General features: G+C 38.3%; 1 protein-coding gene across 7 annotated transcripts in view; it reads left to right on the forward strand.

The window, feature by feature from the left end:
- The first annotated feature begins 610 nt into the window (after positions 1 to 610).
- Marchf1 (membrane associated ring-CH-type finger 1) overlaps positions 611 to 16,344 on the forward strand; it is an 854,833-nt gene continuing 839,099 nt past the window's right edge. For 5 of the 7 annotated variants that reach the window (NM_001293784.1, NM_001363124.1, NM_001363123.1 and 2 more), the window contains exon 1: positions 642 to 784. The gene's annotated coding sequence lies outside the window, so the exon portion shown is untranslated. Of the gene's footprint in view, positions 785 to 1,126; positions 1,366 to 16,344 lie in introns of those variants that run through there. The other 2 variants (XM_030243793.1, NM_175188.4) reach the window with 2 other exon arrangements.

The following is a 16,344-nucleotide window of genomic DNA, read 5'->3' on the forward strand; positions in this document are numbered from 1 at the left end:
GGTAGCCCGAAATTCTGCTGGTGCCTTCCAATCCCAGAGGAGTGGTCTTCCAGTGTTCCTGTCTTAGATCATCCACCCTTCATCACCTCTTAACTTTTGCTGCGCATCACCAAGGCAGGAACTGACAGGAGGAACTTTCTGCTAAGACCAGGCTCCAGTGTTCCAGGAGGTTGTCTTCATTCTCTTGCCTGTAGCACAGGGATCATCACAGAACCTCAGCTCCCGAGAAGCCAAGAGAAGGATATCAGCAACAAAAACGACAAGAAAACTTTCTCCTTACCCTTACCTTTCACCACTAATTTAGATATTGATTTAAAAGTCACCAGAACAGAAAATACTGTTTTATCTAGGCTCTGCCTCCACCATGTGCATCCCACTCTTCCCTTTTCTGAAGTCTCTACTCTGTCCTGTCCTTGACTCCAGCTAAACAGGTTCTTGTTAGGTTCTAGGAATAAGTAAAGACTCCGTTGTGTCTTCTTCCTGCTCTGCTTTTCCCCATGTGAGTGCTGGATTATTCCAGTTTTTGAGCATGGCAGATTTCCACTGGATGACATCATGGGAGCCCAGTGAGTGCCGCTGGTGGAGGGGGACAGAGAAGGGGAGGAGGCTCAGAGGAGGAAAGAGGGCTGGGGAGCCGAGCCAGAGCCAGGCTGCCTGCCACCGGGCTGCACGTTTGTGAGCTGAGGAGTGCACCGCCAGCCACTGACAAAGGATGGGAGGATGCCACTGCCCTGGGATGCCGGCTGCGCGCAGCCTGCCGGCCTGAGCTACTTTACCCTCCCCGGTGAGTGATTGTAAAGACCATTTGATCAGCCTTGGGCAGAGTCCTCTTTGGCTTGTGGTCCTGGGAGGCTTGTCCGTGCTCCAGAGCACAAGACCTGGCACAACAGTAGCTTGGAGCCCAGGCGGCAGGTGACTTTGCCCAGGTGGGTTCAGCACAGGAGGTCCCGATTCCCTGCTTAAATTGGTACCCAAGCCGCTAGAAGCAGGCTTCTCTGCTAGGCTTCCCCAGCGGGGTGCTGTCCTGGTAGCTCCCCTTTGGTGGATTACAAGTCAGCGCTGTTTACACCCGCAGCCGCACCCCTCTGAAAGCAATTCCTTTCAGTGACTTCCTTTAGGGTGGATTGGAGAGAGAAAGAGAGTACCAGTTACCCAGGGAAGGGCGCGCACCAGGAAAGACCAAGTGCAGCCTTTGTCTTGTGTTTAAAGCGGATGCGCTCAAACCTGAATCAGACTCTCAGCAACTGTTGGGTTTAGTACTGGTTCCCCAGCCCAGCGCTGCTGGGTGAGAGATGTCACTGTTTTCCTGCTGAAGGAAGTGGAGAGCTGGGACTTTAGACTCTGGAAGGGTCCTGCGCTCACATGGTGAGTGTCGCAGTTATCCAGGTGTGGAACTGGCTTCTGGCGCACAAGGAAGTGAAGTAGATGGCGAATACAGAGAGATGCCCAAGTTTTATACCAAGTGGTGCAAAGGGAAACAGGAAACTTAACAGAGAATGGCTCTGTAGATCTTTTGTCCTTTCTGATGCGCTTCTTTGGGGTATTGTTGTGGAGAGTGAATGGAAGCCGAGCTATGTCCAGTGAGAATTTTAAAAGCTCCAGGTTTTCGTGGCACTTTCTTTTGTTACTATGGAAAAGATTTGCTGGATAAATAGGTTATACATCACTATCTTTACCGTGGTGCACCTTGTGGACTTGAAGCAATTCAGAAACTGCTCAAGTGCCTTAGTTGAGAGTAGCACCCTGTGCGTCAACATACCAATACCCAAGCTCGCTGGCTTCTTGCCCTGGGGACACATGCTTTATCTATGATTTTCTGCTGTTTGGGAAGAGTCCAATTTTCATATCGCAAGAAAATGGTGATATTCATATGAACACGTGTGTTTTTTTTCTGTCAGCCTCCCACTAACCACCTTGTGATGAATATGAAAACCAATAAAATCTTGATACTTTGGGTACACTTGCAAAAGAAGGAGTTTCAAAGCTCTGTTGTTGGACAGATTAAATAAATTTCAATAGCTAATACATATTCTTGGATAAGTGGAAAAATCACTTATCATTAAGAAGATTCTAGGTATAAAATTTTGGTGTGAGTGACCTTAAGATAATGACAGGATACAAGAATAAGGTAAGACCAGTTACAATTCAAATATCATTCTGTTTTGTCTGTAAAGGCTTAGTGTTTTCCTTTAGATTATTGTGTATTCTTTAAAGATAGCTGGTCTTAATGAAGGTCTTATAAGACAGAGAATCAAAATATATTTTCTTCCTCTATGATTTCCCCTTCTAATAGTTTGTGTTGTGTTTTGTTTGTTTGTTTTTTTTTTCTAGGCAAAGATGATAGGGGATGATTGGAATAATGAATGTACTGGGAGTGTAGGGAGATCTGAGCTACTAGGACTCATATTTATAGATATGAGTCACAGAACTAGGAAGGCTATCACAGCGCGTTACTTTGATTTGAGGGGAGCTCTTTCTGGGTTTTACATGTTCGTCTCCTCTGAGAAGCACACAAAGTGTTTGATTACGTGAAGCTATGTGCAGAGACAGATAATTTGACCAGAGAGCTTGCCTTTATCCAGGACTGCTGAGATCAGCATAACATTTTATTTTCTGTGATAATAAAAACAAAAAGAATGCTTATTGCATTATTTGTGTCTTGACTTCTTGTCACAAAAGGCTCTGTTCCTCTAAAGGTTTCCTTTCCCACCTTTGTTTTCTGTGTCTTTGTTGCAGAGCACACTCAATTCTATGATAAGGTTTCTGAATACCTGTTGCTCATGTTGACTATTTCTATCTGATAGTATGATAGCAGATTATCTTTAAGCATATGCATAGACCTAAAGTGTGCACGTGCACACACACATACACAAATGCATATACACATACATATGTGCACCCCCATTCAGCTGGCAATGACAAGCAGAACATTTTGCAACACTTGATTCAGTTCACATAAATGATATTGCCTTTAAAAATGATATTTATCCATTTCCACGTTAATAAAAATGTAAAGCAAAAGTTGTTTTTCACATCTAAAATAATTTAATTAAAAATGCTTTACCACCTACCCTCAAGCTAAAAATGTTTTCTCATTTTATTATGACTGTATCTGTAATATGTAAGGAAAGTCTTCACAAAAGACGTGTCCCATAAATGAATAGTACATATTTGATAGGATGTACAATATTATTTTTTGAAAAGCTGAAGATAAAATGGTGTTCCTGAATTAGAGTTTGTTTCCCTAATCTTCTTTAAGATATGCCACAAATACTTTAGTTGTTTCACTATAGAAGAACTCTACACTAGAAAATACGAATACAGTTAGTCAAAGCCATAGCGTGTTGCCAAGAGCAGACTCTAGTGATGTGCAGATGGGACACTGTCATCATGGGGAAGAACAGTGGGAGTTACTCTTCCCTCACTTGGATCAAACAGGCACTTAAGTGAGTAGAGGTTCATTCTGGCTCACAGTTAGAAGGAGTGCAGGCCATCCTGGTGGAGGAGGCATGGTGTTCGAGCGACTCACAGCTGGACAGTAGGAATGTGGCTGGTTCATCAAGCTGACAGGAAGTGGAGTAAGAGGAATGCTTGTGCTCATCCACTTAGATCTCTTTTCCCTTTTATTCAGTCTGGGCCCTGAGCTGATGGGATGGTGCTACCTGTGTTCAATGTGGGTCTTCTCTCCTTATCACAGATAGTATGTCAGAATGCTGGAAAGTTTCCAAGAAGAGATGCTGTACAGCATGGAGTTCATATTAGTTAATGGCCCGTTGCTTTCATTTTTCTAGTTTGTTGATTTAACAGATATTTTAGCATCTCCATGATTTGAAATTTCCTTCATGTTCCTTCAGGCAATGCTATATTTTGAACCCAATCAGAAGGTTATTTTGTGTCCTTTCCATGAATACATCTTATGGCTTTTCCTCCTGAAGGATGCTTATGGATCACAAAACATTACTCTTGTTGTTGTGGGTATTGTTTGATATGGATATCGGCTAGCCAAATACAGTTGAAAAGTTGGTGCACCTTGGTTTCTTCTGCAATTGTACAATGAAAGCAAAAGTCAGGAGTTACAGGGTTATTTAGGATATTGGCAAGTATATTTTTTATTTTTAATTACATTTAGTGTGTGTGTGTGTGTGTGTGTGTGTGTGTGTGTGTGTGTGTGCATATCACAGTTTGAGTGTGGATGTAACAGGACACCTTGCAGGGGCTAATTTTCTATTTTCACCATATGGGTCCTAGGGGTTGAACTCACACTGTCAGGCTTGGCATAAGTGCCTTTACTGAGTTAGTCATCTCACTACCCTAAGTATCAACTTTAATGACAGAGTAAAGAAAATTTTATTGCAGTTTTTACACTTGGAATTAAAGATACTGTATTAGGATTCTCTAAAAGAAGAGAAATGGTAGAATGAATATATCTTAAAGAGATTTATTTGATTGATTTACCAGGTATGGTCTGGGTAGTCCAATAATGGCTAACTCTTAGAGTTGCCAAAACTGGAAATTGTTCAGTCCATGTTGCTGGATAACTCAGGAGTCCGATCTGGGACTGAAAGCTGGGAGGGTATCGGCAATGCTGCTGGTCTTCAGCCTTCATTGGAATGCAGAGGTTGGATACCAGTATCAGTTCAAGAACAGAAGACACAGGATAAATGAACTTGCTAGCAAGAGTGACAGCGAACAGGCTAGCAGCAAGTTTCTTTTTTTTCCCTTCTTCTATGTTCTTTTATCTAGACTGCCACAAGACGGTACTGTCCACATTTGGGGTGGGTTTCCACACTTAAAAATAATCTGATCAGAATGGTATCTAATATGAATACACAGTAGCTTGTGTTTAGTTGTCAATCAAAAGTAGCCATCGTAGATATTCTGAGTCAATTTCTTTAGAAGTGACCATTAATGATTTATTATATATTTGTAATGACTTAGTATACATTGGACACATTTTATATCAATGTGTTTCTGTATATTACTAATTAATCAGCTACTTTATTGTGCCCAAATGATAAACTCAATAGGGGATCTAGTTTTGAACTTATCATGTCATCAAGGATAACTCTTTTCTGTAAATCTACTTATTTTAACACAAAATGCATATGATCTTTTCTGCCTTATCTTTATCAGTGGGGGAGGACAACACACATGTATGGCAGTGATTTAAAAAACAAGAGAAGAGCAATCTGACAAATAAACACAATTAACCCTGTGCCCTTTAAATTTCCAATTCATTTCAGTTAAAGAAATAAATTTATAAATGTAAATTTACTTTTGATATCTGTTTTAAACATCTAGCATTTTAAATCAGTGGTGTATCTTAGCCTTTTCTTATTATAATTTTCTCTGACAAACTATACATTTTTAAATTAACACACTTTTATTAAAATTAGCTGAGTACTACTTTCTCAGAATATTTTTATATAGATGCAATTCTAAAGCATATTTAAGGTGGGCACAATTTCTTTTAGTGAGATTTTTTTTCAACAGACTAACTTCTTTTTAAAGTCTTTTAGCAAACCTATCAAGTCTTATTGTTCCTTTGAAAGTGGTATGTCTCTGTAACTGATTTCTTCAGGATTAGTGTGATATTTCAAGATATAGTTTTCTTTGTACCTATTCTCCTTGAATTTAGAGATTCTTGTACATGCTAATTCATTTCTTCATACATATCACAAGAGATTCATTGAATTCTTGACACTTACTTCTTCAGACAGCTCTACTCCCGTCTCTCTTTTCTATCAGTTAATGTGCAGTGGCTTGATTCATCATGTTCAGCATGCTTCCTATGCTTGTTTTACTATTTCATAGTCTTCATTTTCTTCTCAACTACCTTAATATTTCTTCTGACCTTTTGTTCAACTTACCAGTCACCATCTGCATACATTCATGGGACTGTGCAGATTGCCTATGGATGCTCTATTATATTTGTAGATTTCAGTGATACATTTAAAGAAAGCTATTAAAAGAAAGCCAGTAAGTAGCACTCTCCTCTGGTTCCTTCTTCAATTCCGGCCTCTGGCTCCCTGCTTTGAGTTCCTATTCTGACTGCCCAACATGGCAGACAGTGGTGTGGATATGTAAGCTGAAATAAGTCCTTCCCTTCCAGGTTTCCTTTGTTCATAGTGTTCATAGTGTTTTGTTATAGCAGTGGGAACTCTAAGCAAGGCAGATATAGGTGAGCTGGGCTTTCCACAACTTCTTCCTCTGAGAGAATTCTGCTTCCTCATATCTCGAACATGTCACATTATTCCTCAAAGACTATAAAAAAATATGTTCAAGATTCTTCCCATAAGAGTCATCTTCTGCTCTCATTCTCCTTCTGGGAGAAGCAACTTAAAAAGCATCTTGCTTCATTGATACATTCTACATATGAGATCTTGTAAGGAGACTCTGTCCTGAATATTTCCAGATGCTCTGGGGCTTAGATTTTCAGTATTTCCTCCAAAGCTCACATTGTCTTGGTCTCCAGCTTGGTGCTACTGAAGAGCTGGGGAACTTTTTCAGCTAGACCATAATGTTAGGAGCTCAGGTTCTTGGCAACATCCCATGGATTATGTCACCGCTTACATCCTTTCGAAGCCTGAGTGATTTTTCTCTACAATATACAGCTCTGCTGATGAGCTTTCTCAACCCAGGCCCCAAAACAATGATCACTGTATCATGGACTAAAACATCCAAAAACTGTGAGCAAAAATAAACTTGTCACCTTTGCAAGGTATCTCAGGTATGTGCTATCTTAATGGAAACTTAACAATACGTACTTTACTTAAGTCAAGGTTTTGTTTTGAATATCAGGCTTTTCTAGTGGCTTTAGTTGTATTTTTTAACATACTATGGGGTTTTCTGCAAGTTGAAGCAGATTATTTATTACTTATTATGAACACAGATATTAAATATCCAAGTTCATTACCTTTTAAAACTAGAATTACTAACTTCAGCCTACAAGACTTAAGTCCATTTAAGTTTTTAAATGTGTCATAAAAGAAATTGGCTTTTGTTAGACAGTTGTATGTCCTTTGATATAGAATCCATTTATCAATTTTTTTCTGAGGTAGATCTTACACTCTGAAAGTTAATAATACAAATAAGCAGTAAATTCAATTTCTTGCTTATTTTTCTTTTAGGAATGGTACAACGCCATCCCCACCCTCCACCTCTGCGCCCTAAGTATGTATACTAAAACAAGGTCCCTTTCTAAACACAAGTACTTGGTGATGAATTAACCAAATTTTGGACTCTGCCCCTACTTAGAAATTATTTACAAATTATTATGTAGAAAAACAACTGACAGATTGATAATCTGGTCATATCAATGTGGGAGACTTGCCAAACTGGTAAGATATTGACCTACTTATATAAACATAAAATTCAATAGATTTTTTAGGCCAATCATAGACTTATAAATAGTTCCAATCATACCCACTCTATAATGTTAGACACACATAAGATGAGTTATTTATAATTCTATAGGTTGACTTATGTTTTTTTTTACCCTGTAACTTATCTATGCTCTCAAACTAAGTCTAAGCACTCTGAAATGGTGAAGAACTAGCAAAACCAAGAAAATCACTGAAGTAATGGAAATGGAATAGCTTGGCAGTTCAATGAGGGGGTGGCTCCTTAGAGAAGGAGCTATTAGAAACAGCTTACGGGTGGAATAGGGTGGAACCTCCATTCTTCCTGGTTGTGATGGAAATCTATATACTTCACTGGCTTTTCCATGATCCTTTTACCTGGTGGTTCACTCACTGAAGAGCTATTGTTAATACATTGCTTCCTAGTTCCAACTTCATTTTTGGAAGGAATCACAGCCAAGATGCACGGTAAATTAGGTTCGTTCTTTAGAGGAAAATGAGAAAAGAGACAAGAAGAGGGAAAAAAGGAAGAAGGAAGGAGGAACTTAAAGAGGGATAGAGACAGATTCAGGATTGAAGTTCTAAGATATTAAATTTTCTAAGAAAATTGAAATAAAGAAAGCTAACTGGAGCCGGGCAGTGGTGGTGCATGCCTTTAATTCTAGCACTTGGGAGGCAGAGGCAGGCGGATTTCTGAGTTTGAGGCCAGCCTGGTTTACAAAGTGAGTTCCAGGACAGCCAGGGCTACATAGAGAAAACCTGTTTCAAAAAAAGAAAAGAAAAGAAAAGAAAAAAAGAAAGCTAAACCAATGCCTTTCTCAAGTGTATTTGGTTTTTAGATTAACCATCTTTTACTAATTTTGGAACAATCTATTGTACTAATGCGAAATTATTCCTATTTTCACTCTACTTCCTGACATTAAAACTAAGTCTTGGTGATATAATGTTGAGTTAAAAAAAGAAAAAGAAATGAAAGAAAACTGTATTCAGGTTCTTGATACTATGAAATCTTTTATTCATGTGGACTAATTACACAGCCACATGAACCAGGACAAACATGTGAGAGAGTACAGTGAAGGTGCACCTTAATTAGAAAACCTATTACATGGGAGTGTGACTTACCAATAGACATTTGTGCAAGCCTCCTTGACAAACAGACTTTCTGAGTTGTTATCTGAAGAAAAAAAAAGCACAAGTTAATAAATGAAGAGAGAGTGTAAAATGTCTCTAACAGTGGGATGGATGAAGTACTCTGGAGGCAACACAGCTGAGGGAAGTATGATAGATCTGTAGACTTTGGTAAAGATTTAAGTGGAGGTATGCCACTCATGAGGGGAAGTTGGCAGTTGTTTGACATGGCACATATATGGAAGACCATGAGGAAAGAATCCGACAAAATAGTAAGATTGTCTAATGGGGAAAATGAAATACATGAAGAACCTGGGAAGCATTGCATAAAATATTGTGAACTACTACTATAGGTGACTGAGGAAAGCTGGAAGCAGGAATCAATTGATAGTCCAGTGCCAAACGGTCAGTCCTAAAAATGTACCTGCAAGTAACTTTATACATGCTGAGTAGGTTATGTGTGTGTGTGTGTGTGTGTGTGTGTGTGTGTGTGTGTGTGTGTGCATATATCCATATTCATCCTATAGCAATGGAAGAAGAGGCCATGAATATGAATGAAAGATGGGAAACTTTGGGTGGAGGAAGGAGAAGGGAAAATATAATTATGTCATAATCTCAAAAATAAAAATACGATGAAATAAAAGATTTATGAACACTTGAAAAACCACGAGATTTCTAGAATTGATGAATTAGTGAAATTCTAAAGAAATGTAGTTCTTTAGAGATATTCATTCATGTTTTGCTCATTTTCTCTACTCTTGCTTATTATGATGATGATATTTAGGAGTGACATGCAAGACTTTTTATTTTCTACACTTCTAAGTAGCTTAACATTGTAAACTTATATTCATATCTAATTATCTGTTAATTTTTTATTTAATTTTTAAAATATAATTTTAGTATAATTGCAACAATTTCTCCCTCCCTTTCTTCACCCAGGTCCACAGCCACTGTCCTAACAGCCCTTCTCATCTCCTACTTTCAAGTTGATAGCTTCTTTTTCTTTGATGGTTCTTGTTACACACACACACACACACACACACACACACACACACATGCACAAATGCATAAGTACAATCTTCTGAGTCCATTCTCTTGTTTGTGTTTATATTTTTTCAGGACAGGTCTTTGCATTGAATATCCAATAAAGAGGTCTACATTCCTGGGAGAGGTTAACTCTTCTTCTAGGACCCAATGAAATTTCTCTCTTTCATGTTAGTTGATGATTTCATGTTCTGGCTTTGTTTATTCGGGTATTCCTTGGAGAAATTGTTTCACCACAGAATTCTTGGTATTGTGCCTCTCACAACCTTTCTATCTACTCTTCTGAGCCACACATTCAGAGGTTGTGATACAGATATACCTATGGGCCTGGGCTCCCCTCATCTGTTGACCTCTGAATTGTGTCCAGTTGTGGTTTTCTGTGATAGTCTCCATTTTCTGGAAAGAGAGGCTTTGGTGGGGATTAGCATAAGATTTAGAATCTAGCGGGAAATTAGGTTGGACTAGCAAAGTGATGGTAGTAGAATTTATAATGCTCATGGCCTCTCTAAAACTGGAAAGCTGTCTAGTTTTTCAGTACCAGGCATGGTTTCCTTCCCATCGATTGGGTTTCAAGTCCAATTAGATAGCTGTTGGTTGGTACCACCATGAAAGCATCACTTACTGTACCTTTTTGGATGCATTGCTATGGGGGGTCACTTATGGTTCACCAATGTGACAACTGGGTAGGACTTTTTCTTCCCTTTTACGGCAGTTTGTATAGCTGTGACTATGGAAGGTACATCAGGAAGGAGGCAAACAGGTCAGATCCAGCTTTATCCATACTCATGGTCTAAGTGTGAGTGGAGGTTTCTTTAGTAACAGGAGCCCTCCCTCAGTCCCAAGGTAACCAAGGGCAATAAAGAGTCAAAGGAACAAATGATCCCATTTAAATTTGGGTAGGGATTTTTAAAAAAGGAATCTCCAAACAGATTTTACAATAGGACAAATGAAAATAGCTAAGAAACAGCTCCAAAAGTGTTCATCATCTTTAGTAATTAAGGCAATGCAAATTAAAGCAACTTTGAGATTTTATCTCACTCCAGCCATAATGTGGCTAAGATCAAAATAAGCAGATAGCAAATGCTGGAAAGTTGTGGAAAGAGAGAAATCCTTTCTTACTCACTGTTGGCAGGAACACAAATTTGTGAAGCCATCCTGGAAATCAGTATAGAGAATCCTCAATAGACTAAAAGTAAATCTACCATATGAACCAACCAAAGCACTCCTTGGCATAGTCTCGAAAGACTTTACATCGTATAGATACTTGCTCAGCAATGCTTATAGTTGCCTTATTCACAATACCTAGGAAATGGAAACAATCTAAATGTCTTTCAACAGTGAACAGATTGTGGTACATACACACACTAGAATACTATTCAGCTGTAAGAAAAAGGAAATAGTTTATAGGTAAATTGATTGCCTTAGGAAGGATTATATTGAACAAGGGAACCCAGACATAAAGACAAATGGTTTATGCCTTCTCTTATCTGTGGATCCTAGCATCAAATCCTCAGATGTGGGGATACAACGTGGAGTAACCACATAAACCAGGAACATGGAAAGGGACTGAAGGCAGAGTGAAGGTGGGCTTGAGAGGGAAATAGCAGGATACAGCTGATACTAAGTGGGAGACAGAAAAACTGGGGAAGAGGCTACTACTATGTTGAGGGGTGAAAGGTAACAGCTGAAGAAGGAGAGACAAGGGCAAATAATGACAAAGTAATTTGATAAAAACTCAAGGAGTCACATTATTTTATATTTATGCAAGTGTATACATAACACACACACACACACACACACACACACACACACACACTCCTTAAAGGACATTAAGCCAGTCACTTGGGCTGACAATGCTCCTCAGAAGAACAATAGAATAACAAAAAAATCCCAGTGCCAGGAAAGAAAAATAAGTTTTGTTGAAGGGTTGGACAGGGTAAGGGTAATCCTAGCAACTCTCAAAATAATCTGAACTCTTGATGTTGCCGTTGGTTGCCTCTACTAAAATTTTAGAGTGATGGAATTATAAGAAGATTTTCTCCTTATTTTTAGAAGGAGTTTTAGTATTCAAACTCTAAGTAGGTGGAAGGAAATAATTCAATATTTTAACGAAAATTATACCAAAACTGATTTTAAAAGTGAAACAGAAAGGTCTGCATGGTGTAGTCACATTTAATCATTTAGTGTCAAACCCATTCTTTTATTTAGGGTCTAATAAAGCTAAATTGACTGTATATTAGAATAGTTCAAATTCTGGTTTTGTTAATTTCTTCAAAATTTGGAATCCAGTCTATTAGAGACAAGCTATTTTCTACTTTGATATTTTCAGCAATTTTGCTTTAATAGAATCCAAAGTTTTATGTCAGATACAGTGTGAAATTACCATTTACTATTTAATATGTGCCTAGAGTAACTCTTGCAGGCCACTGTCCCTTTTGTAAAACATGGCATATTTACAGATTATTTTCGAAGTTAATCTTTAAAGAAATCGGTTGTCTCTTTTTTAAAATTTTAATAAAAATTTAATGAATAAATGGCTAAAGAGACATTCAGTAAGTAACACATGCAGGGGTAGCTGTAGACTCAGAAGCATGCAGGATATAAGAATGAAACAGGAGATTGATTTGACAGAGTAAAGTAGTGTTATACTGAGCATAGAAAAAGAGCCTTAAGTTTATCAATTTGTTTTTTTTTTTTTGACTCTGTATTCTTTATCTTCCAAATACTTAATGAGTCAGTTCCATAATAAAACATAGGCAAATAGCTTTTAAGTTAAAAAAAATATGACTTAAATTTCAAAGTGTTAACCTGTCAAGTCTGTGTATTTTTCTTCCTTTTTTCCATAGACGATGCATATGAATACGATATTTATGATATACCAATGTAAAAGACAAGCCGAGGCTCACTAAGAGTAACAATAGAAAACATATTCAACCCAACCCCAAGTGTGGGTGGTTACCCAGGATACGCGAATAATAGTTGCCTAGAAAATATGCTGCAGAATGCTGTTTATTGAAGGGTCTGATTTTATAAATGAGAAGAAAGAGGTAACAGAAAACCAGTCTCTGCAGTTGCTTTTGTTGACATGAACAGCAGTGGTCATTTCCGCTGTTTATTCCAGGTAAGCAGTGCAGTGAGCGAGGCATTCTCTAAGTTACTAAGTCTAATGGTTCAGTACCACAAGGGAACAAACGAAGGCAGCTGAATGTTACTTAACATTAAGATGATGCAAAGATTTCTGCTCTAGGGAGTCAGCCCTACCACTGAAGCCTCATAGGAACTTACAGAGTCAAAGAAACAACTGCTCACCTTCATTAACTTGCCTCAAAACAATAGGATGATTTATTGCCCAGTCTTATATCATGGACTGTCATGCACAGCTCTTCCCTGTGCTTTCATAGTGGCAATGGTCCTGTACTATAGACTGTGCATTCCCAAATTCCTCACCCCATGGCTCTCTCAGTAGCTTTGAGTGTGATTTGATATTTAGAAGAAGCACGGCTTTGGATACAGAATATTGTCATCTTGGCTTTTTTCCTACGCTTTTGAAATATTATAGAAGAAAGGTTTTGTTAATGATAGCTGTTTTTAAATTAATTTTTAAACAAGAGATTCAATTTCACTTGAGACAAGTAGTAATTGCAAAAGACTCAGATTTAATTCATCTTTATGTGCTAAAGACCTACCTTGGCTTGGAGAGGGTTCTGAGGAAGGGGTGTCTGGGAGCAGAAAAACAAACTACTCCAAGTCAAATTATGGTTACAAGCCTATGTTCTGCTCAGGACAGCTTTCTAGATTGCTCTCTCTATGTTCTGCTGGTGACAACTTTCTTTTGCTAGTGGTTAGCACATATCATGCAGATCGATGCCTGTTTTTTACTTACATATCAAATGAGTCATTATCCCAGGATTCTTTTTGATTATCCCATTACTTAGAATCCCTGGATCCCTTGATTTTTAGGATGATACAGCAAACATAGCACAGACAATAAGATAGCTGAGTGGGACCCTGCTCTGAAATTATCATTCCTACTACCCCTGGACCTGGACCTAAACTTCCTCTGAACTTTCTTGAGCTTAGGAATCTACATGCCTTAGTAGAAATTTCTTCTGAGAGGGTCTTCTAGTGCCTGATAAATACAAAGGTGGATGCTCTCAGCCAACCATTGGACTGAGCACAGGGCCCCCAATAGAGGACTGAAGGAGCTGAAGGAGCTTACAGTCCCATAGGAGGAACAACAATATGAACTAACTAGTAACCCCAGAGCTCCCAGGGACTAAACCACCAGTACACATGGAGGGCCTCATGGCTCCAGCTGCATATGTAGCAGAGGATGGCCTTGTTGGACATCAGCCCCAGTGTAGGGAAATGCCAGAATAGGGAAGTGGGAGTAGATGGTGAGCAAGGGGAGGAGGGATGGAATAGGGGGTTTTCGGAGGGGGAACCAGGAAAGGGGATAACATTTGAAATGTAAATAAAGAAAATATCTAATAAACAAAGAAAAAAAAAGAGTAAACAAAAAAGTGAGCTGGATCGGATCTTGCCTTGTGATCACCACTCCCCAAATCTCTTTATCTTGTTCCTTAGTATCTTTCATACATACAAGCTGGCTCGTAGTGTTGCTGCCTCTGTTCCTTTAGATTTGTAAAGCTCCCTATACAATTCATATCTCATCTTTATATTTTACATAGTTGAGCTATTTTACATTTCTGAAATCATGCTTTCCCACAGCCTTAAGGGTTGTCCCGAAAGTCACAGTGTTCTACCATTTTGTGGAGACATTAGACGCACCCTTGACTTCCAGACTTGTGCTCTCTCTCATTATCATGGAATCATTAGCTTGACAGATAGGACATTCCTCAAAGGAGGAAAGTGAAAATATGTATATTATTATGAAAACAAGCCTCATTCCCACAGCAACCATAGAAACTCATGGAGTGTCACACCATGTGGTTCCAGGAGCAGGAACGATGTCACACTGTCCCTTACACATGGTCAAGCAGATCATAGCATTGAGGCATGTTAAAAGCCCTTGTTGTAGAAGATATTAGTTAACTAATATAACCTACTTACATATTTGTTTCCTTAGCTACAAGACATGATTGATACTAGTTTCTTACTAGGATGTTTTTTAGGGCTAAAGATGGTAAGTGAATTCATTAATGGTCTTTAGTTCATACCATCAACAAAACTACATTATAGCTTTAAATTACCAAGTATGGTTTCATCTTCAGAAAATGTCCTATAGATTTACCTTGGACTGGCATTGATCCCTTTTAGTTACTGATGAATTTTTTAAATATTTAGATGCATAGAAAAATAAATTTGGTGTCCATTTCTATGAGAAAAAAATGAAATTGACTGAGTGTTCTATGGTTGGCACCATTTCTGTAGTGAACTCTAAACAAATGTTTTCTCCTTCCCGAGTCTCTACCTTTCTTTTCACCATGCTGGGTATTGAACGGAGAGTTTACCTCATATCATGCAAGTGCTCTAGCACTGAGCTACATCCTCAGTTCTAGCTCTTCAGTGGCGACCAATTACCACTTTCAAAATGATCATATATTGTTTGGAAATTAAATGTATGATTATCTGCTTGTGAAGCACGTAGAACATGAATATTCAACATAAATATCACAGATGTGTTTTTAGCCATACTAAACATGGAAAATGTAAAAACAAAATAGGTTTTCGATGCCTTCCTTCATTCCCTCCCTCCCTCCCTCCCTCCCTCCCTCCCTCCCTCCCTCCCTCCCTCCCTCCCTCCTTCTTTCCTTCCTTCCTTCCTTCTTTCCTTCCTTCCTTCCTTCCCTGCCTTCCTAAAGACAGGGTATCATACTTATCAGTTGAACTTGGATGACTGTGACTATCTGGTTTTCCTGTATTTACCTCCTTAAATCCTGGGATTTCAGATATTTGACACCATGCATGGTTTATGTCACACTAGGAATCAAATCCAAGGTTCTCTGCATGAGATGCAGGTACTCTACCAACTGAGCTATCCCATCAGCTTTTGATTTTTCAATGTTTTAAATTTGTGGGGCTGGTGAAATGGCCTAGCTAGTAAAGGCTCATGCCACCAAGTAACAAAACCTGAGTTTAGTCCCCAGGAATCTAAATGCTAGCAGAAAAGAACTGCTTCCCAGAGTTGTCTAACTTCCACATGCATGATAGCACATGAATCCACACATGTACCCGCACACAATGTAAATATATATACATATATTTACATATATATGTATATATCTCTATATATATATATAATTTTGAGGTTGTAAATTTATGAGATAAACTATATTTGTTGAGAAACATAAAAAGTAAAATTTCCTTAACTTTCTTCTATTCCCAATATTACTTTCTGAGATATGTTTTAAAGAATAGATATTTAAGAGATATATTTCCTACTTATTTACTCTGTGAAAAACACAAATTTTGTATTTTTATGAATGTATTTTGTGGTCTCCCTTATTATTTTTAAATGCCTTTCATGCATTTTTCCTGTTAGAGTAGCATACCAAGTATTCGGTACAATATTCCTGAAAGCAAGATAGTATAGTATACTGATGTTCCTGAAAGTACTTCTATAAGACCTCTTCATATATTGGCATAAAGAAACATGTCCTATGGCTCTATCGTTTCTGTTAATTTAGAAATTACAAATAATCATCTTTTGATAGAACCTAACACTACTTGAAGTTAAAATAAATAAAATTGTGTTTACCTGTGTCAGGATCAAGCTTTCAAACATGTTTGAGTGACGAAAGGTGCACAGGAAATATCCTACCACTTTTCTGACTTTATATGTAACTTA

The sequence above is a fragment of the Mus musculus genome, chromosome 8 (assembly GCF_000001635.26).
Source record: "Mus musculus strain C57BL/6J chromosome 8, GRCm38.p6 C57BL/6J".
In the NCBI taxonomy this organism is placed as follows: domain Eukaryota; kingdom Metazoa; phylum Chordata; class Mammalia; order Rodentia; family Muridae; genus Mus; species Mus musculus.